Source organism: Neoarius graeffei, chromosome 1 (genome assembly GCF_027579695.1).
Source record: "Neoarius graeffei isolate fNeoGra1 chromosome 1, fNeoGra1.pri, whole genome shotgun sequence".
Classification (NCBI taxonomy): Eukaryota; Metazoa; Chordata; class Actinopteri; order Siluriformes; family Ariidae; genus Neoarius; species Neoarius graeffei.
Genome location: NC_083569.1, coordinates 38567866 through 38592595, shown reverse-complemented (window position 1 = coordinate 38592595; position 24730 = coordinate 38567866). Strand labels below are relative to the sequence as shown.

Genomic DNA, 24730 nt, shown 5'->3' with positions numbered 1-24730 from the left:
CTTTCCGCGAGGAGACTGGTGATTGGTGAAAGCGGCCGGATATTTTCTTTGATTGACAGCTCGTTTTAAATATAGACAGGCAGCGGTGAATCTCAGTTCAGTCCCATGCGGATTCACAAGTGCTGTGGTGTATTGTAAGAGATCGGCTTACATTTCGATTTCATTCATTACATACGGTTTCTACCAGCTTTTTTAGTTTGTATATATTTTCATTGTAAATAAAGTGTAAATATAGTGTTGTCAAGTTTGCTATCTTAGTTCCAGAAATTTCGTTTATTTGAGTGACTGAACTTGAACTTGAGGGGGCTAGTCAGCTAGCAAGAAAGCTGCGCACGGATGCCAAGCATTGCTGATTTAATTTTGGCGAAGCCATTTGCCAGTCTTCCTTTCGAGGAAAAAATTAAAATTAAAGAGCAGGGTAGACCAACGCCTCAAATTGACTTGGTGAAAAAGGTAGGGAATAATACTCGTTCCTTTCAGCTCTCCTGGTACGAGAAAGTGAATTGGCTAACAGCAAGTGACCCACATCAACAACAGTAAATAGGCTACTTTAGTAATATGTCATGGATGGACCAAAAATATAGAATCTATTTAAAATGTTTATGCTGAGTATATTATATTGGAATATATATTTTTCTGGATATGAATTAAACACAGCTACAATTTGGAAAACATTTTTAAACAAAAACACAGCCGAGAACATTTCACACTACAGACCTGGATTAAAAGTGAAGGGTTATCAAAATTGTCAATAAAACATTTCTCAGTCAAAATAAGTAAAATATAGGGAAAGTGTCATTGAATGAAATGTGTGGCACCCAGCTCTATGTTTGGCTCCCCAAGGTCAGTGCTTGTGCCTATTCCAGAACACTCTGCTGTTACTGCTGAGGTTCCTGACAAAGAGCTGCTTTAAATAATGATCAATTTTTAAACAACATGCCACAATTTTGAAATATAAAATGTTAAAATATACCCCCCCAACACCACCATCATGTATATTGGACAGTAGGCTAATGGGCCAAAAGAACCTGTTATTTCACAGTTTGTGACCCTGCCAACAATCAGCCAGATCAGAGGCAAGAGTATGGGCAAAATTGATGTGTTTTTTCTTTTTTCTTTTAAAATCTGTAAATATCGTAACCAACCAGCCTCCCCTGTTTGAAAGACTACCAGCCGCCACTGGTTCCCACTGTGTTTAAAAAGAAAGTAAAACAGCAGCTTTTTGATGGAATATTAAAATGGAACGTTTGAATTACAAAACCAGAGATGCTGTAACTGTAAATCAAGACCTTGTTAGTTATTGAATTACTTTTCGAATGAATTTTTCACAGTGCTTGTCAAAATCAAAGCATGTGCAAGGTGTTCTTTCAAGCCATTCTCTGTCCATTCATCCAGTTTGTCTTCATCCTTCTCTTTTTTTCATACTGGCATGGAATGGTGGTTGACCCAGGAAACATCTTCAACAGGTCCAAACTGACTGTACATTCCTCACTTTCATAACTACAGCTTCACTGATGTTACTGAAGAATATGCTTTAACATGTGTGACTATATAATAAGCTGGATGTTTAAGGGTTAATTTATAGCTTTGCCATGTGAGCAGGCATAGTGCCAGGTTCCACACACATAATATGTCAGTTCTCAGTCTCTATCTCGCTTACTCCATGATCTCTTTTATTAACTGCAACTAAAAGTCTGATATTCTGTACCATCAGCTTCCTGAGATTTGTGTGTTTGTGGGTTAATGTGTTGCAGAGGGACTCAGGAACACCTTCAGGGAGTTTCCTCTCTATACTGAGGCCTTTTCTGTTCCCTTTGGACAAACAGAGAACATGACCATCAGATACCAGGAATGAAGAAAGAAATTTGAGGTGAAATACACCCAGAGAGTTTTAACCTTCTACTTCATGGTGCAGCCATATGGCAACAATATATTTGTTTGGAAGAGGAAAATTTTTACAGCACTTTACACCACGGTACATTGTTGCCATATTGAAACAAATTACCAACTACCTCTTTTTTTTCCAAAAATAAAAATATTTTTTCAATTATTTAAGCCATATTAAGAAAAATACATATAAATAAATATTTTTAATGTATAGGTAATAATTAATTCCTGATAGCAACTAAAACATGGGGTGAAACTAATTAACATCCCAGGGTTCCCAAAGTGCAAATTTATCAGAATTTGGATGGAAAGGACCACTTGGAATCCAGGAAAATCACCATTGTTCTGTCGTATTCCCAGATGTTTTGAGCAAAATCAGGTTGGGATCATTTCTAATAGAACAATGCAGACGGCTTGAAAAACTTGGAATTATCACATCCTGTTCAAGAAAGGCAGCCCTGGTTTCAGGGGAGAAAGTGGAATCGGGGTGGGGGGAAGAACACTCAAATTACACCTGACACCCACTACAAGATGTTTGTCATTAGCATTGCTGTGAAATGAATGAGATGAACGATTTGAGGTGTCATAAAAAGTCATGTCTTGAGAAAAAAAAGCCCCAAACAACACAGATGTGCCCATACATTCTATTTTTTCACTGTTTTCTACATTCTACATTCTATCTCCCAATATAGTGGATGACATTTACACAGCAAAATCCCCAGTGTTGAATTAACACCCAGAGTGTTGATTTAACACCCTACTGTGTTTATATAGGTCCAATTGGACACAAATTAACTCTGAAAGTATTAATTCAACACTGAGGAATTTGCTGTGTAGTATTTACTAACCCCATTTCCAGAAAAGTTGGGATATTTTCTCAATTGCAGTAAAAATAAAAAGTTGTGATTTGTTAATTCACGTGAACATTTATTTAACTGACAATAGTGCAAAAAAAAAGATTTTCATTAGTTTTACTGACCAACTTAATTGTATTTTGTAAATATAAGCAAAGTTAGAATTTGATGCCTGCAACATATTCAAAAAAAGTTGGGACAGAGGCAAAATAAGACTGAAAAGTTTATAGGATATTCAAGTAACACATTTGAAAAATTCCACAATAAGCATGTTAATTGGCATCATGATTGGGTATAGAAGGAGCATGCACCAAATGCTCGGTTTTTGCAAGTAAAGATGAGTCATGGCTCACCCCTTTGTGCCAAAATTCATGAGAGAATTGTTAGTCAATTCAAAAAGAGCATTTCTTAGTGTTTATTTTGAAGAACTTTCAAAATCTACAGTATATAATATTGGGAAAGATTCAGGGAATTTGGAGACATCTCAGTGCATAAAGGGCAAGGTCGGAAACCACTGTTGAATGTGTATGACCTTCAAGCCCTCAGGTGGCACTGCCTGAGAAACTGTCATGCTAATGTGACAAATATAGCCACATGGGCTCTGGAGTACTTCGGAAAACTGTTGCCACTTAACACAGTCTGCTGCTGCATCCAGAAATGCAACCTGAAACTGTATTATGTAAGGAGGAAGCCATTCATCAGTTCTATGCAGAACTGCTGCTGATTTCTCTGTGCCCGAACTCATCTCAGATGGACCGAAAGACAGTGGAATCGTGTCAGATGAGTTTCAGCTTGTTTTCAGGAAAACCGGACATTGAGTTCTCTGTGCCAAAGATGAACATAATCATCCAGTTTGTTATCAGGTGCAAAAGCCTGCATCTCTGATGGCATGGGGACATGAGTGCCCACGGCATGGGTGAGTTGCATGTGTGTGAAGGCACCTTTGATATGTTAGGGTATATATTGGAATTTTAGAGAGACATATTCATCAAGGCGACATCTCTTCTAAGGAAGCCGATGCTTATTTCAGCAGGACAATGCCAGGCCTCATTCTGCACAGGCTACAACAGCATGGCTTCATAGACATAGAGTGCGTGTGCTTGACTGGCTTGCTGCCAGTCCAAATCCTGTTGAGAATGTCTCGTCTCGTCTCGTCTCGTCTCGTCTTCTTCCGCTTTATCCGGGACCGGGTCGCGGAGGCAGCAGTCTAAGCAGGGAAGCCCAAACTTCCCTTTCCCCAGACACCTCGGCCAGCTCCTCGGGAAGAACACCGAGGCGTTCCCAGGCCAGCCGAGAGACATAGTCCCTCCAGCGTGTCCTGGGTCTTCCCCGGGGCCTCCTCCCGGGGGGACATGCCTGGAACACCTCCCCAGGGAGGCGTCCAGGAGGCATCCGAAAAAGATGCCCGAGCCACCTCAGCTGATTCCTCTCGATGTGGAGCAGCAGCGGCTCTACTCCGAGCTCCTCCCGAGTGACTGTGCTTCTCACCCTATCTCTAAGGGAGCGCCCAGCCACCCTGCGAAGGAAACTCATTTCGGCCGCTTGTATCCGCGATCTTGTCCTTTCGGTCATTACCCAAAGCTCATGACCATAGGTGAGAGTCGGAACGTAGATTTTGAGAATGTAAGGCACATCATCTCATCTCTCATCTCATTATCTCTAGCCGCTTTATCCTTCTACAGGGTCGCAGGCAAGCTGGAGCCTATCCCAGCTGACTATGGGCGAAAGGCGGGGTACACCCTGGACAAGTCGCCAGGTCATCACAGGGCTGACACATAGACACAGACAACCATTCACACTCACACCTACGGTCAATTTAGAGTCACCAGTTAACCTAACCTGCATGTCTTTGGACTGTGGGGGAAACCGGAGCACCCGGAGGAAACCCACGTGGACACGGGGACAACATGCAAACTCTACACAGAAAGGCCCTCGCCGGCCCCAGGGCTCGAACCCAGGACCTTCTTGCTGTGAGCCGACAGCGCTAACCACTACACCACCGAAGGCACATCATGAAGAGGAAAATCAGACAATGGCAACCATGGACTGAAGTATTGTATCAAGCAAGAATGAACAATAATTCCAATTGCAAAACTGCAACAATGAGTATTCTCAGATCCCATATGATTAAAAGTGTTATTAAAAGGAAAGGTGATGTAATACAATGGTAATAATGTCTCTGTCCCAAATTTTTTTGAGTGTGTTGTAGACATCAAATTCTAACTTTGTTTATATTTACAAAATACAATTAAGTTGGTCAGTAAAACTATTGAGAATCTTTTCTTCATACTTTTGTCAGTTAAATAAAGCTTCATGCGAATTAACAAATCACAGGTTTTTGTTTTTAATGCATTTTGGAATTATATTCCATCACTGAGCCATGCACTCTTCTTCCCCCTGAGACAAACAATAAGTAACCAAGTCTGCAGTCAAGTTAATGCCATAAAACAAAGGCTTAACTAGCATAGCTTAGGTGTCGATCACTAACAATTATCGAGAACAGTGATCAAAGGATCGATAAAAGGACGAATTGATTGCTAACATCTATGATTTGCAACACATGAATGAACTGAAAAGTGAAGATTTGTAAAACATTGTAAGTTTTACCTATCTGTGAGGAGGACATTGACAACAATACACCAGTAACCTCCGTCATTTCCATAACAGATAAAGAAATCATCGACTCTGTTTGGGATAGTTCAAGGTGTGTTTTTATTTATTTTTTATTAATCTTTACCTTCACTTTTTAGTGACTTTAGGTTTCGCTCACACGCACGTGAGGAACACAGCTCTCTCTCGTTACTGGCAATTTGAGAGACACACAGGGACACATTAATAGACAGCCAGTAATTAGATGCAGGTGTTACCTGCTGGTTCACACTTCATCACATTACCTACTGGTTCAACCTGACTCCTTGCCATTCACAGCCGACGCTCGACCACACCCTCACTGCCTTTTGCTAACTGAAAGTTTACAATATTCACATTATTTTTATGACATTGAAAAGATTGACTTATTTCCTTTACATAAATATGTAAGTGAATTAAGCATAAATATAAATTAAACATAGTTGGTCTTGTTTTACATAAGAGTGTTTGGTGTGACAAGTGGGTCGTTTTCAGGATTACAAAATTACTTTTTGGTACAAGGAACTACTTGGACATCCCCAAGGAGTTCATTATAGTGGGGTTGCAGTGTACAAAGGAATAAAGTGACGAGAGACTTTCATGAGAAAAGTGCAATTCCCAGAATGCACTGTAGCCAGGAAGGTGGAAAGGATCGGGGGGGTTGTCCTTGTAAATTTGTGACTTTTTAATCTCTGCATTTCGAAGTCTCCCCCCCCAGAATTTTTTTTTCTCACCAGTGTATGACTTTATATACACTCACCTACCACTTTATTATGTACACCTATCCACCTGCTGTTTTATGCAATTGTCTAATCAGGCAATCTCTTGACAGCAGCACAATGCATAAAATCAGGCAGATACGAAAGAAGAGCTTCAATTAATGTTCACTTCAAACATCAGAATGAGAAAAAATTGTGATCTCTGTGACTTTCACTGTGGCACGGGTGTTGGCGCCAGATGGACTGGTTTGAGTATTTCAGAAACTGATGATCTCCTGGGGTTTTCACACACAACAGTCTCTAGAGTTTACACAGAATGATGTGAAAAACAAAAAAACACTGAGTGAGCGACAGTTCTGTGGGTGGAAACAAACGTCTTATTGAGAAGAGAGGTCAGAGGAAAATGGCTAGATTGGTTTGAGCTGTAACTCATATAATTACTCTTTACAGTGTCTTGCAAAAGTATTCATCTCCATTGTTGTTTGTCCTGTTTTGTTGGATTACAAGATGGAATTAAAATGGATTTTTGGAGGGTTAGCACTATTTGATTTACACAACATGCCTACCACTTTCTTCTTCTTTTGGCTGCTCCTGATTAGGGGTCACCACAGCGGATCTTTCGTCTCCATTGCTCCCTGTCTTCCGCATCCTTCTCTACCACACCTGCCACTTTCATGTCCTCTCTCGCCATATCTATGTATCTCCTCTTTGGCCTTCCTCGTTTTCGTTTGCCTAGCAACTCCATCCTCAACATTCTCCTTCCAACATGCTCTGCATCTCTTCTCAGGATGTGCCCATCTCATCTCATCTCATCTCATCTCATCTCATCTCATTATCTCTAGCTGCTTTATCCTGTTCTACAGGGTTGCAGGCAAGCTGGAGCCTATCCCAGCTGACTACGGGCGAAAGGTGGGGTACACCCTGGACAAGTCGCCAGGTCATCACAGAGCTGACACATAGACACAGACAACTATTCACACTCACGTTCACACCTACGGTCAATTTAGAGTCACCAGTTAACCTAACCTGCATGTCTTTGGACTGTGGGGGAAACCGGAGCACCCGGAGGAAACCCACACAGACACGGGGAGAACATGCAAACTCCACACAGAAAGGCCCTCGCCGGCCACCAGTCTCATCTCTCTTAGCTTAATTCCCAAGCTCTCCACATGTGCTGTCCCTCTGATGTGAAGGAGCTGCAAAGATCCACAGCAGAGATTGGAGTATCTGTCCATAGGACCACTTCAAGCCGTACACTCCACAGAGTGGGGCTTTATGGAAGAGTGGCCAGAAAAAAAGCCATTGCTTATGAAAACACGTTTGGAGTTTGCCCAACAGCATGTGGCAGACTCCCCAAACACATGGAAGAAGATTCTCTGGTCAAATGAGACTAAAATTGATCTTTTTGGCCATCATGGGAAATGCCATATGTGGGGCAAACCCAACACCCTGAGAACACCATTCCTACAGTGAAGCATGGTGGTGGCAGCATCATGCTGTGGGGATGTTTTTCATCTGCAGGGACAGGAGAGCTGATCAGGACTGAAGATGGATGGTACTAAAAACAGGGCAATTCTGGAGGAAAACCTGTTTGAGTCAGCCAGAGGTTTGAGACTGGGACAAAGGTTCATGCTCCAGCAGGACAACGGCCCTAAACATACTGCTAAAGCTACACTGGAGTGGTTTAAAGGGAAACATTTAAATGTCTTGGAATGGCCTAGTCAAAGCCCAGACCTCAATCCAATTGAGAATCTGTGGCATAACTTGAAGATTGCTGTACACCAATGCAACCCACCTAACTTGAAGGAGTTGGAGCAGTTTTGCCTTGAGGAATGGGGAAAAATCCCAGTAGCTAGATGTGCTAAGCTAATAGAGACATACCCCAAGAGACTTGCAGGTGTAAATTGCAGCAAAAGGTGGTTCTACAAAGTATTGACTTTTTTTTTTTTTTTGGGGGGGGGGGGGGGGGTGAATGCATATGCACACTCCAGATTTCTGTTTTTTCATCTTAATTATTGTTTGTGTCATTTGTTTTAATACATTAGAGGATGCCTGATGCAGTTAATCTATTTGAGCGACTGTGGCCTTCGGCCTGGGGTTGATGTTGTCAGATGGTGCCCAACCTTCATCAGGTGTTTTGACCCTTAACCAAGACACCCTCCAGTTGGCGGGTCCGCAGTGGTGGCCAAATCACTGCTCTTCAGCTCTGGCCTCCAGCCCTCCTCCTCCCTTTTATGCCACAGCCAACAAGAGGCTCTTTCTGCTGCCTCCCCAATCCTGCGCATGGCAGTTTTCCGATCATTCCCCAATATACCCAGTGCAATGAGCACTGTCCACACTAACTGTACCAGGAACCCTCTGCACCCCACTTCAACTGGGAACAGCCATGTTTGCCACCCTTTCTCTCTACACTCTTGGACAGGGTCTTGGTATCTCGTTTTCTTCTTCTCACGGGCCTCGTCACAACCTTCCTCCCATGGGACAGTCAGTTCCACAAGGATGACCTTCTTCACCTGCTCTGACCAGATGATAATGTCAGGCCTCAATGATGTTTGAGTGATAGGGGGGAAAACCAATTTCCTTCCCAGATCTACCCTCATCTCCCACCCTTGTGCCTTCTGTAGGATGTTGGCTCTGGTCCTCCTTACACTCGATGGCCATTCCCCTGCCCAGATAAACTGCTGATATATTTGTTTGTGGCCTGTGAGGTTGTTGTGGTCTCTTCCTGGCCTGCTCCAAGATGTCTGCCAGAATTGTGAGCACCTTGTCATGCCGCCACCTATACCTCCCCTGGGTGAGGGCTGTGCTGCAGCCGGCCAGGATATGGACAAATGTGCCTATCTTCCCACATAAGCTGCAAAGTGGGTCATCCCTCAGGCCCCACCTTGCCAAATTTGCAGGTGATGGGAGAGTGTCATACACTGACCACAAGAGGAAGGATATGTGGAATGGTTCCAGCCTCTAGAGTTCAGTCCATGAGACTCTCCTTTTTGGGAGATCCCATTTGGTCCAAATTCCCTGTGTTGCTAGTTCCACAGCCTTCCGTGCCTCTTCCTCCTGCTGCTATATCTCTGCCTGGACCATTTTCCTCCTGTCCTCTGAATTTGCCTTGCCCCACTGTTGGAAGTGGGCTGTTCCCAGTCCCTGCTAACCTATGCATGGGCTCCCAACAATGTCCTTAAACCTCAGTGAACCTTCAGCCTGCCTTACTACTGTATCTGCTGCCCATTTGTGGCCTGTTCTTGTTGTTATCCCCATGTTTCTGACCAGCTCATCTCTGGAATCTTTAAGCAGCAGCATCACCCTGCATTTTGCAACCTTGAATTCCTCCACCACCAATGAAAATGGAAGCTGGAGCTGGCCTGATCACATGTAGAGCCCCACAGCCATAAAGCTAGGAGGGACTCCAAGCCACCACCTGGGATACTTATTGATTCTTCTTTCTACTCCTTCCACCTTGGTCATTGGCATTTCATAGACTGAAAGCAGCCATATCAGCCTTGGTAGCAGCCCATGCTGGTACATCCAGGCCTTGAACTTGTCAGGCAATCCTGACCTCTCACTCTTCCTCAGCCATTCATCTGTTTGTTTTGCCATACTGGAGATGTTATTTCTATCACTGAAGGTGTTATCGTACCACTTCCCCAGGGATTTAACTGGGTTATGTCTGACTGTTGGAATATCTTCTCCTTGGACTTGAAGCTTGAATACATCAGTCACCTTCCCCTTCCTTATCACCATGCTTCTTGACTTCTTAGGCTTAAAAACCATCCTTGCTCATGAAGCCAGTGCTCCCAGAGTCTTCAGGATCCACCTTGCCTGCACATGCATTGTGGTTGTTATGGTAAGGTCATCCATAAATCCTCTTATTGGGGGTTGCCTGCCTTCTGCTACAGTCACTGGTCCTCTGGACTCTGCTGCTGCTGCTGCTGCTGCTATGATCAAGAGGTTCATCCCCATAATGAACAAGATAGGTGAGACTGTGCATCCCATTACAATCCCCTTTTCTAAGTCCTGCAATGCAGTGGTGAACTTGGCAGTTCTGAATCGCAGTTTGAATGAGCCCAGATAGCTGGTAACCATCTGCCTAATGTTTTTTGGGATATGGTAGTACTCCAAAGCCTTGTCAATGAGGTTATGCGGTATTGTGCCATATGCATTGGCTAAGTCTAGCCAGACAACTGTTAGATCGCCCTTGTTCCTCTTAGCCTCCTGTATCAATTGGCTCAATATGGTGGTATGTTCCAGGCACCCTGAGAACCCTGGGATCCCCCCCCCCCTCTGGATTGATGTAACTATGTAGCCATTCTCTGTCATGTAGATTGTCATTCATCTCACCAAGACTGAGAGCAAAAGATCTTGGCCTCTACACTCAAGAGAGAGATTGTTCTAAACTGGTTGATCTCAGAAGATCCCTTTTCCTTAGGCACAAAGCAGCCCTCTGCCACCTTCCAGCTTGCTGATATGATGCCCTTTGCCCAGATTTTTTGGAAGAGGTTCCAAAGCCTACATAGTAATAGTGGGCATTCCTTGTAGACTTTGTAGGACAGGCTGCTTGGTCCAGGGGCAGATGCTGTTCTAGCCTTCTTTACCACCTCCTCCACTTTCTTCCAGGATGGTTCTCTGGTGTCCAGCTTTTTTGAGGGGAATCCTACTCCATTGATCTTTGGGTGGTCACCCAGGCCTCAGTCCCTGTGTTCATCGTGATGGACTGCCCTAAGGAATTCCTCTATCTCCTCTTTAGAGCTAGTTAGTGTGCCTGATTTAGCTTCTCTCAACAAGGCCTTGGTAAACCTGCAGGGGTCCTTGATAAACTGGACTCTACTGGCCTCTTTTCCTTCCTCAGGTTCTGAGCTCGTTCTGCCTTTCTCAATCTTTGCAGCCAGTCTCGAAGTCCAGTGGTAAGATCTTTTAATCCTTCTCTCTCTTGGTCTGGGCATTCTGGTCTGTGGCACAATAAAACAACAATTTTCACCTTTAGGCATGTTGTGTAAATCAAATGATGCTAACCCCCCAAAAATCCATTTTAATTCCAGCTTGTAATGCAACAAAACAGGACAAACACCAAAGGGGATGAATACTTTTGCAAGACACTGTACAATCATGGTGAGCAGAAAAGCACCTCAGCATGCAACAGCAGAAGACCACATTGGGTTCCAGTCCTGCCAACCAAGAACAAGAATCTTAGAATCAAGAACAAGTTCCTATTAAAGTGACTGGTGAGTGTAATCTTGGAGAATATCTGATTTTTTCCTCATAAATGTAAATCTTTAAGCTTGGAAATACTGAGCGTTTTTTTCTCAGAATTTTATCCCCCTACCCACAGCTTTTTTTTTTAAACCTACAATCGCCCTAATTCACTGTCACAGAAACCAGACTAACAAAATTTCATCAGTTAAAAACATTTACATTTTACTTTTTCATGCTTGAAACTGGATATGTTTAAATGAAAAATAATTTAACACATTAGCTATATTTTCAATTCAGTATAATTTCTTAGTACTTTGTCTACCCCATTCATAATAACAGCAAAGACACAAAATACAGTAAACTTTTTATTTTTTAGGAAACTTGACTCCTCCTTAAAGTGGCTGGGTTTTTTTTTTCAGTGCTATTTAAATCTATGGATTAACTGGCAATTCACTCAAAAATATCAATTGAGTATTACTGTATTTCTCAAAGGAATGCATTTTATACCAGCTATTAGCTTCCAGTTGGCATTATACTAATTTGTCTTCGAAGGGAAAAAACTTACTTCTGTGCTACATTTGATTGTTATTATGCCAACAATTTATTTGCATTTGCTAATTTGGCTAGCACTTTTAACTAAAGTGACTTACAATTGAAATAGGATACAACTGAGCAGTTGAGGGTTAAGTGTCTTGCTCAAGGCTTAACGATGGCAGTTTGGAGATGCTCGGATTTCAACTAACAGCCTTCTGATCAATAGCCCAAAGCCTAAACCATTGAGCCACCTCTTCCCCATATTTCCAGTGCACTTTATGACATGATATATTGTTGCTTTAACCAAGGAGAACTGTCTTCTCAGTCATACTATTTGCTGGCCAAAATACTAACATTTTTTTACAATTGCCTTCAAAAACATGTTGCTTTAGTGATTACATATTCCCTGCTGTGACATCCATGTTATGTTCAGTGAGTTCACCAAGGGTCCACCTTGTATTCTGTTTGCACATTGTTCTAAGCCTGATGCTCAATTAAGATAGTGTAAAAACAATCCCAAAGCAAGTATTTGTCTCTCATATTTGAGAGAGAATTTAAGGAACACCTGTGGTGTTAGACTGCAAATTGGTTAATTAGTTCTGCATAATTAGCCTGGAAAGTCTAATCAATATCTTAATAAATCTTGTCAGGGTCTCAACAGGTGGTAGTGTGCTTTCTAGGACACAAAGGAAAAGTGCACTTATCCATCTACAATTGACTCATTTGTATATTTGGCCTGTATTTGCACCCAAAGTTGAAATTTATTTGTGTTCTGTCTTGGACAAAACTCTTCAAAAACATAGTCCTTTCAGTGTTATGTGGAAAGATAGAGGTTCTAACTTTTTAAACACTTTGATAGCAAAACACTCAGGTGTAGAGCTTTTCAACATTACCCTAAAGGAACAACTGAAGTATTCCTAAGGCTTCTAGTTTTAACCTTTTTTTAATAGTATATTGAGTAAATATGTGCAGGAGATTTAGTCATGTGTTCTCACACATTTTGTGTGTGTGTGTGTGTGTGTGTGTGTGTGTGTGTGTGTGTGTGTGTGTGTTACTCTGCAGTTTTTGTTGCTGTGAAACATACAAAGTGCCCTGCTAAGCTCCTATGGCTTAAAATTTAAGTTATACTTGCAAATTATTATATGCCAAAACAGGCTGATCTGGAACTTTTGGTACTAAATGATCAAAGTACAGAGCTTAACTGTAATCCTAAAATTGCATTTCATTTTAGAGCTATTTTATTGCATTAAAGCTCAGTAATTCAGGACACTATGTTACTTGTTTATGTACAGTGGTGCCTGAAAGTTTGTGAACCCTTTAGAATTTTCTATATTTCTGCATAAATATGACCTAAAACATCATCAGATTTTCACACAAGTCCTAAAAGTAGATAAAGAGAACCCAGTTAAACAAATGAGACAAAAATATTATACTTGGTCATTTATTTATTGAGGAAAATGATCCAATATTACATATCTGTGAGTGGCAAAAGTATGTGAACCTCTAGGATTAGCAATTAATTTGAAGGTGAAATTAGAGTCAGGTGTTTTCAATCAATGGGATGACAGTCAGGTGTGAGTGGGCACCCTGTTTTATTTAAAGAACAGGGATCTATCAAAGTCTGATCTTCACAACACATGTTTGTGGAAGTGTATCATGGCACGAACAAAGGAGATTTCTGAGGACCTCAGAAAAAGCATTGTTGATGAGCATCAGGCTGGAAAAGGTTACAAAACCATCTTTAAAGAGTTTAGACTCCACCAATCCACAGTCAGACAGATTGTGTACAAATGGAGGAAATTCAAGACCATTGTTACCCTCCCCAGGAGTGGTCGACCAACAAATGCTCCAAGAGCAAGGCATGTAAAAGTCGGTGAGGTCACAAAGGACCCCAGGGTAACTTCTAAGCAACTGAAGGCCTCTCTTACATTGGTTAATGTTAATGTTCATGAGTCCACCATCAGAAGAACACTGAACAATGGTGTGCATGGCAGGGTTGCAAGGAGAAAGCCACTGCTCTCCAAAAAGAACATTGCTGCTCGTCTGCAGTTTGCTAAAGATCATGTGGACAAACCAGAAGGCTATTGGAAAAATGTTCTGTGGATGGATGAGACCAAAATAGAACTTTTTGGTTTAAATGAGAAGCGTTATGTTTGGAGAAAGGAAAACACTGCATTCCAGCATAAGAACCTTATCCCATCTGTGAAACATGGTGGTGGTAGTATCATGGTTTGGGCCTGTTTCGTTGCATCTGGGCCAGGACACCTTGTCATCATTGATGGAACAATTAATTCTGAATTATACCAGCGAATTCTAAAGGAAAATGTCAGGACATCTGTCCATGAACTGAATCTCAAGAGAAGGTGGGTCATGCAGCAAGACAATGACCCTAAGCACACAAGTCATTCTACCAAAGAATGGTTAAAGAAGAATAAAGTTAATGTTTTAGAATGGCCAAGCCAAAGTCCTGACCTTAATCCAAATGAAATGTTGTGGAAGGACCTGAAGCGAGCACTTCATGTGAGGAAACCTACCACCATCCCAGAGTTGAAGCTGTTCTGTATGGAAGAATGGGCTAAAATTCCTCCAAGCCGGTGTGCAGGACTGATCAACAGTTACTGGAAATGTTTAACTGCAGTTATTGCTGCACAAGGGGGTCACACCAGATACTGAAAGCAAAGGTTCACATACTTTTGCCACTCACAGATAAGTAATATTGGATCATTTTCCTCAATAAATAAATGACCAAGTATAATATTTTTTGTCTCATTTGTTTAACTGGGTTCTCTTTATCTACTTTTAGGACTTGTGTGAAAATCTGATGATGTTTTAGGTCATATTTATGCAGAAGTATAGAAAATTCTAAAGGGTTCACAAACTTTCAAGCACCACTGTACTCCTGAAACCTACCTAATAGGGAGTATCAGATATTATTTAAATATCTGATACTCCCTATTAGTCAGACAGAACTGAGGAAGCCTTTTGGACGAGAGGTGAAACGTTTTCAAGAATCTTCAAGCAAGTTCAGTTGCCCATTTCTACCACCCACAGTCCCTGTTTTTGTTGCATTACAAGATGGAATTAAAATGGATTTTTGAAGGGTTAGCATCATTTGATTTACATAACATGCCTACCACTTTAAAGGTGCAAATTGTTGTTTTATTGTGACACAAACAATAATTAAGATTAAAAAAAAACAGAAATCTGGAGTGTGCATAGGTATTCACCCCTTTTCGTATGAAACCCCTAATTAAGAGCTGGTCCAACCAATTCACTTCATAAGTCACATAATTAGTTGATTAAGATCCACCTGTGTGCAATTAGTGTCACATGATCTTTCAAGTGATGTCTGTATAAATCAACCTGATCTGGAAGGACCCTGACTCTGCAACACTACTAAGCAAGCAACATGAAAACAAAGGAGCATTCCAAACAGGTCAGAGACAAAGTTGTGAAGAAGTATAAAAAAATATCCTAAATTTTGAATATCCAAGGGAGCACCATTAAATCCATTATTGCAAAATGGAAAGAATATGTCACCACTACAAATCTGGCAAGAGAAGGCTGCCCACCAAAACTCACAGACCAGGCAAGAAGGGCATTAATCAGAGATGCAACAAAAACACCAAAGGAAACACGGAAGGAGCTGCAAAGGTCCACAGCAGAAATGGGAGAATGGTATCTGTCGATAGGACCACTTTAAGCCGTACAGAGTGGGGCTTTATGGAAGAGTGGACAGAAAAAAGCCATTGCTTAAGAAAACATGTTTGGAGTTTGCCTAACAGCATGTGGCAGACTCCCCAAACACATGGAAGAAGATTCTCTGGTCAAATGAGACTAAAATTGATCTTTTTGGCCATCATGGGAAATGCCATGTGTGGTGCAAACCCAACACCCTAAGTGAATTCCTACAGTGAAGCATGGTGGTGGCAGCATCATACTGTGGGGATGTTTTTCATCTGCAGGGACAGGAAAGCTGGTCAGGGCTAAAGGAAATATGGATGGCACTAAATACAGGGTAATTCTGGAGGAAACCTGTTTGAGTCAGCCAGAGGTTTGAGACTAGGACAAAGGTTCACTTTCCAGCAGCACAATGACCCTAAACATACTGCTAAAACTACACTGGAGTGGTTTAAAGGGAAACATTTAAATGTCTTGGAATGACCTCATCAAATCCCAAAGTATTGACTTTGGGGGTGAATACCTATGCACACTCCAGATTTCTGTTTTTTCATCTTAATTATTGTTTGTGTCACAATAAAACAACAATTTGCACCTTTAAAGTGGTAGGCATGTTGTGTAAATCAAATGGTGCTAACCCCAAAAAAATCCATTTTAATTCCAGCTTGCAATGCAATAAAACAGGACAAACACAAAGGGGATGAATACTTTTTGCAACACACTGTATATGAATCTTGATTTCCTTGAATTCAGAAGAATTTAAATTTTTTTGAGTATGGTCAGTCAGCCCCAAGTTGTTGTTCAGTTGATTATTAATATCAGAATATCAGACAACATGAAAGTAAAATGCAAACAACGGTATCTAGCAGTTTATGTTTACTACATCGTATTAAATAAAACAGCCATGTTGATTTGATGTTGCTTGCTGAACTGGCTGAACTCGGAACTGAAGAAACCATTCCAAGATCCCAACATCCCAATTAGGACTTCTGAGTTGAGGGGGCATTTCCTTTGAGTTTTCCTAGTCTGCGATTTTAAAATACAAGTTAGCTAGTTAGTTAGTAATTTGTTTTGAATTGTAGCATGAGCAGGAATTAAAATGGTTCCTTAGTGCTTCTTTGGATAGTTGAGGGTTCTTTGGCTTCTAAACTTCCTAGCAATGAAACTCTCAGCTCTATGGTTCTGCAAAAAACCTTTAAAACATTCCGCAGTAGTACAATTAATGAATCCTTAAGGGTCTAAGTTCAACTTTTTTCTCTGAGTGCAACAAATACAACTAGTATTTCTTCTTTTTTGCTAGGAAACATCTTATTGGTGCATAGAAGAAGCCATGGCCTTATGGTTAGATAAGCAGTTTTGAGACCAAAAGGTTGCTGGTTTGATTTCCTGGACCAGCAGGAATGGCTGAAGTGTCCTTGAGCAAGGCACCTAACTCCCAACTGCTCCCCAGGCTGCTCTGGGTATATTGTATGTTGTTCTGTATAAGAGTGTCTCCTAAATTCCTGTAATGTAATGCATCTTATGAGTAAGGGCTCAAATCAGCTTGATTTCCAATTTGTTTGGAATTTCTTGCAATGCTTCCAAAATATTCTTCAGTCTCACCATCTGCTCATGTGCTGCAAGACAGATTATTTCACAAAACTATGAATTTCTTCTCCAGGAAGAGCTGGAGTTCTGATTACAAATCAAAGTTTTTGCTTTTCCATTTCCCATATTATCCAGGACTAATTGTTCCGCCTCTCCCTGCTTTCTTTGCCTGTTTTTGTTTGATGCATTAGTGAAGGTGCCGTCTCCATGTTGCTGTTTCACTTCATGCAAGGAAGCAAATTTGTATTCGATAGCTGTGGATTTCCCCTGCTTCTTGCAAGATGGGGGATAATTACTACTCTGGAGCCTGTAGATTAGACTGCAATAGAGTTTTGAAGAGCCTGAGTGAAAAAAAAAACAGTAGAAGGGGAAGACAAACATACAGAGTCTAGGGAGGGGGTTGAATCAGCTACAATCATCACACAGAACACACAGCCAGGAGCTATTACTGAGCAACTACCGTATCTCATACACCATGCAACATGATGCCTTCAAACCGCCACAGCTTTTCTCTTCATGTATATTAGTCTTATTACTTCTTAGTGTCCAAGTATAAATCTTATCCGGAGAAGTTTGAAAAATTGTAATGGCATACAAGAATCTTCCTGGAAAACAGGATATCCTTTATTAGCTACCAGTCAATATCCAAAATACCAGGATGTTTATAACATCATTTCCTTTCCACTAGTCTGAATGTGTTTGAGTGACTAGTTCCATGACCAGTTTGATGATTTAACATATCAATATATGTTACACATGTGTCTTGGTCATGCATTTTCTCTTTTATTATCTTGGCTCCATACATTCTAGGGCCTTGGAGGTCACATTTGTGACTAAAGCTTTGTCCACATGGTTCTGCCTCTCTGGTATGGACTAGTGGAAGAGAAAGGGCTTGTTCTGTTGTAATGAGTGTTTAACCCGGCCAGAGTAAGTAGAGTGCAACGCGGGTGGTACGAGCACCCGGTGCAAATATTTACCCAGCCACGCTGATTTGTCAAGCTGGACAAGGTGCTAGAAAATTGATGACCACCTGCATTCAAGCATCCCATTATGGTGATAAATGAACGTGGAAGCACTGATTGGTGGTAGGAACAGTGTTCCCATTAAACACTCGGTTGATTACTTCACAACAAACACAATACAATACCTGGTAAGTCTGACATAACAGTTATGTTGCAACCTTACATACGAGATGAATTACTTTTACTCTTGAATCATTACTCATGTAATGATGTTTTAAAAAACACCTTCTGATGTAAGCTTTTTTTAATAATATGCAGACAACACCCAGCTTACACACAAAAGCTCTCACAATTTCAACATCCAAGAGAAATGTTACTCAGAGATAAAGTCCCATTGTATTTTTCTACAGACTTTTAAGTGCTATACATTTTATTTACCCAGACACACCAATTAGTCAAACTGGACAAGGTGCTGGAAAATTGGTGACCACTGGCATTCAGGCATTCCACTGCTGTTTTAAATGAACGGGGAAATGCAAGTTTCTTGAATGAACAGCAATCCCATTAAACACAATATTAAGAAGAAGAAACTTTTATTTGTCATATGCACACTTCAAGTATTGGTTATTTTACCGAATGTATGTAGTAAACATTACATGCTGGTAAAAATTGTGTTTCACTTATGTACAGATTTGGGAATTACTTTTTTCTTTTCAGATATAGTGTGACATGACCAAAATCTTTTAAATTTAAAATATACAGGCTGTTTCACAATCAGGGTATACTTTCTGGGTTCACAATGTTCCAAAAATCAGGTTTTTGTGTTTCTCTGCTGTCAAAAATAAGTTTTCAAGATGGAAATTAACAGTGCAGAATTTCAGAGCTACAGGTCATATACTGGGCATGTTAGTTGTGGTGAGAAAACAACATGTAGTGTATTTCTAAAAGAGTAAGACATATAAAGTGAAAAGCTGTTGAAATGTATGTGATTTTAAGTACACGTGTTTATGTGATTTTTCAAATACTGTGCAGCAATGTCTGTACATGGTGGTAACTGTAATAACAACTGAAGTGGTGGTGATCCGTGTTTTTTTCACAAGAAGGCACTTTTTAACTGATTCACATTTCAACCACATGGGAAGCTCTGCTGCAAATGTGTCTCACATGTTTAAGGTCCTGTTTTGTTTTGTTTTTGTTTTTGTTTTACTGTGCAACAATAGAGTATTCTGCTTCAAAAGAGACAAATATTGTCTTAAAAATCGTTTACAAACTCATCATATGGTGAGTGTTTTCTGGAGAAAGACATTTTTGATGAATAAAGGCTTCTGTCAGAGGAACTTAGTTTGCAAAAAAGTAACTTCCACTTAAATATCTTTCTATTGTGAATGAAAGTATACATCCCAAATTAAAATCTTGTTTATGCTAAAAATGCAATTCTGAATGTAACCAGTAAAATATGTAACTAAGTGTAATAATTAAAGTAGAATTAAATTAAATGAGCACAAGGTCCAAACTGAGCCTGCATTTGAACTTATTAAAGACATTACTGCTGTAGGTAGGGCTGGTGTGTCCCTTTAAAATAAGGTATAAGAAACTCCAGAATATAGTTGCAAGAGATAGTTGGTGTTATTCAAAAACACACCCATGATTGTGAAACAGCCTGTATACAAAATTCAGGAGAAAGACATTGACTTCTGTGTTATGATGCTTGGCTGACACAAAAACTTGACTTTCAGAAAACTTGCTATGGGACTAAATCAATACTTTTAATGAAAACGCTAAATGTAAATTCATAATGACAGAAGGAATTATATAAATGGCACCCTAGAGAATGCAGTTTCTTCCAGCTTCCATTCATCACAGCTTTTAAATCCAATTAACAAATAAAGCAGTTTAAACAAATGTGTTTCTTGCATTACTTAATTTATGTAATCCAATATCAGCTCTTACTCTGCACATGTACACATGTCTACAGAGATAAACAAAGTAATATAAACACTGGCTATCATACACATCATAAAATTGTACACATTTGACCAAGCTCAAATTACTTTAAAAACACACAAGTATGAAAATATGTGAGGGTGGAGACTTGGACTCCTTCTCGCACTCATATCTCCTCATTCCTCTCGTGTGATCTCTGACTACAGCAAACTGCCTGCAATTTACAACTGCCTTAACCATTGGCTAGAGGGCTAGTTAATATTTTTGTAACTCATCTCATCTCATCTCAACTCATTATCTCTAGCCACTTTATCCTGTTCTACAGGGTTGCAGGCAAGCTGGAGCCTATCCCAGCTGACTACGGGCGAAAGGCAGGGTACACCCTGGACAAGTCGCCAGGTCATCACAGGGCTGACACACAGACAACCATTCACACTCACACCTACGGTCAATTTAGAGTCACCAGTTAACCTAACCTGCATGTCCTTGGACTGTGGGGGAAACCGGAGCACCCGGAGGAAACCCACGCCGACATGGGGAGAACATGCAAACTCCGCACAGAAAGGCCCTCACCGGCCACGGGGCTCGAACCCGGACCTTCTTGCTGTGAGGCGACAGCGCTAACCACTACACCACCGTGCCGCCCTATTTTTGTAACTATTTAAAAAAAATATGAAATAAATAGTAGTACTCAGAAAGCAGAAAGAAGCTACTGCTGATTTATACGAGTGACTAGGACTTGGGGAAAAACAACACAAAAAGGATCAATAAATTAAATTAAAGTAAACTCTAATCTAAATTAAAATAAACATAGCTTCAACACAAGGAGAATATCATCTACTCTCATGATTCTCAAAGTGGGTTCTGGGGACCTCCAGGTGTCTGTGAATCTGTGAAACATCAAAGTGGCCAATGTTTTGTTTTGTCTTGTTCTTTACACTTCACACAATTCATAACTCATGATTATTAAACGGCGGCACGGTGGTGTAGTGGTTAGCGCTGTCACCTCACAACAAGAAGGTCCGGGTTCGAGCCCCGTGGCCGGCGAGGGCCTTTCTGTGCGGAGTTTGCATGTTCTCCCCATGTCGGCGTGGGTTTCCTCCGGGTGCTCCGGTTTCCCCCACAGTCCAAAGACATGCAGGTTAGGTTAACTGGTGACTCTAAATTGACCGTAGGTGTGAGTGTGAATGGTTGTCTGTGTGTCAGCCCTGTGATGACCTGGCGACTTGTCCAGGGTGTACCCTGCCTTTCGCCCGTAGTCAGCTGGGATAGGCTCCAGCTTGCCTGCAACCCTGTAGAACAGGATAAAGTGGCTACAGATAATGAGATGAGATGATTATTAAAGTTTATTTATATATTTTTACACACACACACACACATATATATATATATATATATATATATATATATATATATATATATATATATATATATATATATATATATATGGGGCGGCACGGTGGTGTAGTGGTTAGCGCTGTCACCTCACAACAAGAAGGTCCGGGTTCGAGCCCCATGGCCGGCGAGGGCCCTTCTGTGCGGAGTTTGCATGTTCTCCCCGTGTCCGCGTGGGTTTCCTCCGGGTGCTCCGGTTTCCCCCACAGTCCAAAGACATGCAGGTTAGGTTAACTGGTGACTCTAAATTGACCGTAGGTGTGAATGTGAGTGTGAATGGTTGTCTGTGTGTATGTGTCAGCCCTGTGATGACCTGGCGACTTGTCCAGGGTGTACCCCGCCTTTCTCCCGTAGTCAGCTGGGATAGGCTCCAGCTCACCTGCAACCCTGTAGAACAGGATAAAGTGGTTAGAGATAATGAGATTTTATATATATATATATATATATATATATATATATATATATATATATATATATATATATATATATATACACTGTATATATCTATGACTCCAAAGCTTAAACCAATTATTATTATTATTATTATTATTATTATTATTATTATTATGCACATTTAAATAATGATATAATATCTGAACAGTTGGCTTATGTTTATTAAAAAATCTCTACATTAGGGATTGTGGATTGTTTGTTTGCTTATTTGTTTAGCTATTTACATTTCATATTAGGATTTGTTTTCATGTGGTGTGGTGATGATAACTCCCATCCACCGGCTCCCCAGGTTGCGGATAGGGGAATGGCCTCTAGATATAGAGGTTAACTGTGAATATCCAATAAGCAGTGATGGACAAAATCACGGGATGCCCTTTGGCAAGGCATACCACCCATTAAGCCACCCTTACCCGGGTAACGGTATAAGGTATTGGCAGCAGGGTACCGGATTTAGACTCTTGCAGAATCAAACAGACTTGATTGCTGAATTTGTTCTATCTGGGTGTTTTGCAGAAGATCTCACAGACAATGGAAAAGGCCCAATATTCCGAGTCAGATGGAAACTGCGGCTGCAGGAGAAGTTGCGACCCCTGTCAGTAACTCAGCAAATGAAAAAACAGTCATGAAAGCTCTTTACAGCACTAGGGTTAGAGCCCCTACTACTCTTGGAAATCAAGTCCCTGATGGAGGATAGAGTGAAGTGGAAGACGCTTTCAAGTCTGGTTCGAGCGGGAGCTCGACCAAAGTAAAGTAAAGTAAGTAATTTGTTTTTAAACATGAGTTTGAGAACCCCTGCTTTACTCTATACAGACTACTACTACTAATAATAATGCTAATAATAATAATAATAATTATTATTATTATTGTTGTTGTTGTTTTCTATTTATTTATTTTACATTGAGATTCATTCACGTTGTAGGAGGCATGTTGTAAGCAAAACCGGTTTATCCTACACCATGATGCAGGCCAGTGTACAGAGTTTAAATATAGCACTATAATAACATTTGAAAATGGACACATGGAAACAAGCACGTGCTTGTGTCTTTCCGTCTGAGTAATCTTCCTCTAAGCTCACTCCTGACTCTGCGTCCATTTCCCGGTAGTTTCCCCCACAGCACCAACATGCAGACTCTGGTAAACCAAGCATGTATTATAATCACTTATCTGACTAAATCTCACAAAATGAAACCGTATCCACAAGGAAGCTACTCTGTTTGCCAAACTGCAATCAAACTACAATCTGTTTAATTGTGTTTAGAGGAAAAAGACAGGGAACTTCCTTTTCTCTTTGAATACAGACATGAATCTGACCACCACAGTGCACTTTTATTTATTCACTCTGATGGCATGTAGTAGGCACAGCACTTAATTATTACTTTCATAGCAATAATAATAATAATAATAATAATAATAATAATAATAATAATAATAATAACTTGACCAACTGTTTGTTTGTTTGTTTGCAGATTTCCACACTGTTTTGAACCTCAACATGTGACACAATGGGAAAAGAAGCCATTTCAAAACATCTTGAACATTTATTCAAGAACATTTCATTAAAATTAGTCTAAGTCCTTTAAGTATGTTATAAATATTTTCATATTATCCTTTATTTTGGGGAAAATATATATATGTGTGTGTGTGTGTGTGTGTGTGTGTGTGTGTGTGTGTGTGTGTGTGTGTGTGTGTGTTTATTCTTTTATTCTGCATATATATATATATATATATATATATATATATATATATATAATATACGCAGAGTACTGTGCAAAATTCTTAGGCACATGTAAAGAACTACTGTAGACCAAAAATGGCTAAAAATGAAATGAAATGTTTCAACATTTAAAAAAAATACTATAAACAGCAGCAAGCCGTAATCAATGAAATAAAGTCAATATTTGGTGTAAGATGGCCCTTTGCTTAAAAAAATAGTAGTCTCAGGTATAATGAGTGCAGTTGTATAAGGAAATGTGGGTTTTACTGAGTGTCTACAGAACCAGCCCCAGTTCTTCTGGACACTTTGACTGTCATCACTTGCTTCTTAATTTTGCACCAAAACCCAGTAGCCTTCATTATGTTTTCTTTTTTAATCTGAAAATCTCTTTTCTTTTTTTAATCTGGTCTCTTATGTAATATGCTGCACAGATACAAACTTTTTTCTGTAACATTTAATTTTGTGCTGGAAAATGAACATTTGGAACTCTAAAATGTTTTTGTAATGACTCGATAATATAGGAATCTATAAGAAAGTTTGTATGAAAAGACTTGCACAGTACAACATTACACACACACACACACACACACACACACACACACACACACACACACACACACACACAGGGTAAGTCAAAATTATGTTAACACTAATGGATTATTTTTCTCCTACAGATAGACATATGCCATGGGTGACAGATTAAATGGTACTGTTGCTCGCTAGTTTTTGTGTGTTGAACATGATGGCAAACAGGTTGAGACTGTCCTGTAAATCATCTTGCACATATGATGTATGTTTTGTGAATAAATGGTTTCTACCATTTAAGTGTTAACATAATTTTGACTAACCCTGTGTGTGTGTATATATATATATATATATATATATATATATATATATATATATATATATATACTCCAAAGCGTAAACCTATTATTATTATTATTATTATTATTATTATTATTATTATTATTATTATTATTATCCACAAACATTTTAATAATAACAACAACAATATTAGTAGTAGTAGTAGTAGTAGTAGTAGTAGTAGTAGTATTAAAATGTGGATAATAATAATAATAATAATAATAATAATAATAATAATAATAATTGAATAGTTGGATTATGTTTATTCAAAAATCTCTATTTTATAGAGTGTGGATTGTTTGTTGTTATATATATATA

General features: G+C 40.0%; 1 long non-coding RNA gene across 1 annotated transcript; it reads left to right on the top strand.

Moving 5' to 3' along the window:
- Positions 1–1758: 1758 nt before the first annotated feature.
- On the top strand, positions 1759–23403 carry LOC132887352 (uncharacterized). Its single transcript, XR_009654812.1, has 3 exons — positions 1759–1870; positions 22348–22589; positions 23301–23403. It is a non-coding gene; the product is annotated as an uncharacterized LOC132887352 (long non-coding RNA).
- The last annotated feature ends 1327 nt before the right edge of the window (positions 23404–24730 follow it).